Source organism: Heterocephalus glaber, unplaced genomic scaffold, assembly GCF_053883595.1.
Source record: "Heterocephalus glaber isolate CG9 unplaced genomic scaffold, H.glaber_assembly_v1.0 deba00001577, whole genome shotgun sequence".
Classification (NCBI taxonomy): Eukaryota; Metazoa; Chordata; class Mammalia; order Rodentia; family Bathyergidae; genus Heterocephalus; species Heterocephalus glaber.
This window is the reverse complement of record NW_028258358.1, coordinates 17,152,492-17,155,675: the sequence shown is the minus strand read 5'-3', so window position 1 is coordinate 17,155,675 and position 3,184 is coordinate 17,152,492. Positions and strand designations below refer to the sequence as shown.

Sequence of the window (3,184 nt, the reverse complement as noted above, 5' to 3'; positions counted from 1 at the left end):
TTTATTTTTTATAAATATTGATTTATAATATCTAATTTGTAGGGTTTCATTTACATTTTAAATTTCTTATTTATTTTTATTCAGTTAGGTTTAAAAATTATAATATACTTAACCCATCTTTGCCAATTTTCTTCCCACAGTGAGTGCTGCCAATATTTTCAAAAATAAGTTTTGATAGGTAGTTTTCCTAATAGTAGGTTTTTATGGAAACCAATTCACTTTTTTGTTTTACAAGAGCACAAATCCACTTTTATTTTTCATTAATTTAAATCCTTGCGGAGTACAGCCTCACACGTATTTGGTCTTCAATGACCTTGGGAGGAAGGTTGCTTCAGAACTTGGCACGAACTGTCACACATGGGCCCAGATCACTCTAGTTTTGTTTGGTTTGCCACTTGGAGTCACTGTGTTGTTTTTCACTTTGTACACATAGGCACATTTCTTGCCCAGGTAGAGTTCAGTTTCACTGAGGGCATAAATACCTTCAAATTTAAGAAGAGCTGTGTGTTCCTTTTGGCTCTGGAGACCTCGCTTATAGCCAGCAAAAATGGCGCTGCACCCCAGCCTTCCAGACATATTTGCCAGCCGGCCTCCACAGGCTCCAAGATGCCCGAAAAGAGATTTTTCTTGAGTTTGTTTGTTTGTTTGCTTTCCCGGTACCAGGGATCAAACTTGGGACCTTGAGCTTGCAAGGCAGGTGCAGTGCCACTGAGGTAAATCCCTGTCCCTGAGACTTTTCTTGTTTAAAATAAATTTACTCTTTTTATACCTAAAATGTACCAATAAACTTAATGGGAAGAGTAAAAAGCAAGAAAAAAAATAAACAAAAATAAAATAAATTTACTCTATCAATGATAACAAACTGCAACGTGGTGGCGGAAGGAACTTGGATTATTTGTTTATCGGTTTCCTGTTCTGGTGGTATAATGCAATTTAGCTCCTTAATAAATGATACCTATGTGTAGGAGAGACAGTTGAGGATGCCTTTCTCTCAGTGAAGTGTTCTTGTTATAGGTTTATGTACTTCAACATGTGCATTTTTCTCCTTCCACAACTAAGCCTCCCTCTGCTGCTTTTTCCCTAGATATATTTCCATGCTATCTTCCTTTTCTTTTTTTTCCAGTAAATCTTACTTATTCTTAGCATTCTTTATGTGGAGCTGAAAAGTCTTTCTGGAAATATTTGTACATATCATAACTGTTAGGATAGGCTAGATATTCCTCTCCTTTTACAATCCTCAGAATGGTCTCCACACTTGGATATTAATTTCAAGTGTTGGTTTTCCCAGTTACATGTAAATTCGATTTTACAGTTTTCTATGTTTATTTTCTTACTGCAGGAAGTGTGAAGCTGTTGAATCTAGGGTCATCGACATTATCTTATATATATGAAGAAGTTTCAAGCCAATAACATGTGACTCTGAGTAAATACTTTAATAAATTGATTCATATAATTAGGACAAGGGAAAAATAAAAAGAGTAAAAGTTCTCCTGGGAATTAAAAAGACATAACTTAGATTTTTAGAGAATTAAATCTTTTAAATTCCCATTGAGGGCAAGAAAATTTCAGATTAGGTTAATTGGAGCTTATACAATATCAGAGAATAATGAAGACAAAATCAATAGCTTATTTTTCATGATTCATTTATTTACTAAATGCTGTAAACAAATGACTATTGTCTAAGTCATTCTTTTAATTAGATAAAATATAGTACAGGTTATGAGTCATTAATTTTCAATTATTATAAAATAAAAATTTACTTATTTCAAGTGAGCAAACTTACACATTTCTTAAACATGTATCTCTTTAATTAAAAGAGTTGTGCATTTTGATTTATGTATATAAGAAGTATTCTACCAGTGATTCCTCTCTTTATCTCCTTTTATTCTTCCCTTCTTTCTTCAAATTATCTTTTGTTCTTATCACATTGGAATCGCTTCTGTTGAGAACAGAAAAACAAATTACTTTGGAAATAAGAAAAATGATTTTGCATCAGTATGGGAGTTAAAGGCATTTTTCATAATCTTTTTTTACACACCTGTAAAAATACAAAAGAAAATGAACTCAGTGAATGTAAAGAAACCTGGAATACATAAACTACTTGCTAATGACTATTATCTAGTTCCACTAATAATATGCTTACCTCTCACCTCAGGGAGCTTATTAAGGTACATGATAATCAGGAATGTTGTCTTCAGGAGTTTGACACTGAGGGTTTCATCAAGGATTGTAAAAATATAGCATGTCTCTTTATTCTCAACTGAAACAAATAGAATTGAGAAAAAATATATGGAAGTATTAATTGAAACATTTATTATTGAAAACAATAATTTTCTTTATTGAAACATAGGCTGCAATGTATTTTAATAACTAACATAAATACATACATTTAATAAGAATTTAAACAACTATTGCAGGAGGCATTTATTTGTTTGTATTTTCATTTAGAGAGTAGTACTTAACAAACATTTACGGAGTGAAATTCACTGAGCCAGACTAAAAGAATGTGACTATGTGTTGGTGGGAATGATGATAGTACTATGACTCGCATACTGAAGAAAAAAAATATCTTTTCTATTTAGCAGAGAGCGAGACAAAAAGAAGCAAGAAAAAAACATACTGTGGTTTGCCAGTGTTTGGCTACATTGAATGATTTCTCCATCAAAGTTCTATTAGTTTCATGAAAAATTATTTTAAAATTGTTTTCTGAGCAATTATCATGATTAAACAATGTATTAGAATAAGAATCAAGTTTTCCAAAAATACATTCATTAAAAACATGAATTCAAAAAACTTTGATCGATTAGGAAAAAATTCAATTACTGAAACAGTCATATTAGCAAGATGGCTGATAGGACTTTCTGCCACTTTTCCTCAGACAGAAGCATTCATTTCCACAAACATCCATGCACAGAGAGTTCACAGCCCTGTGTAAAGTACAGAAATAAGAAAATATGATTTAAGAGGGTATGAAGGAGACTTTCATACTAACTGCATCATATCTTCCCTGAGTTAATGCAGTGAGCAGCAGAGACACTCAGCACATGTGGGAGCCTCACCGTGGACCCCCAGATCCATGCCTGCCTCAGTGAACAATGGACCAGTGGTCCGGGGCTGACACTCAGTGATCTAGGTACTTCCAGCCTTGGTCCATAGACCAAACCCATACACACACACATGCAAA

At 33.3% G+C, this 3,184-nt stretch overlaps 1 pseudogene; it reads right to left on the bottom strand.

Annotated features, from left to right (window-relative positions):
• Window positions 1–265: 265 nt before the first annotated feature.
• Window positions 266–576, bottom strand: LOC110349259 (large ribosomal subunit protein eL33 pseudogene; annotated as a pseudogene).
• Between the last annotated feature and the right edge of the window lie 2,608 nt (window positions 577–3,184).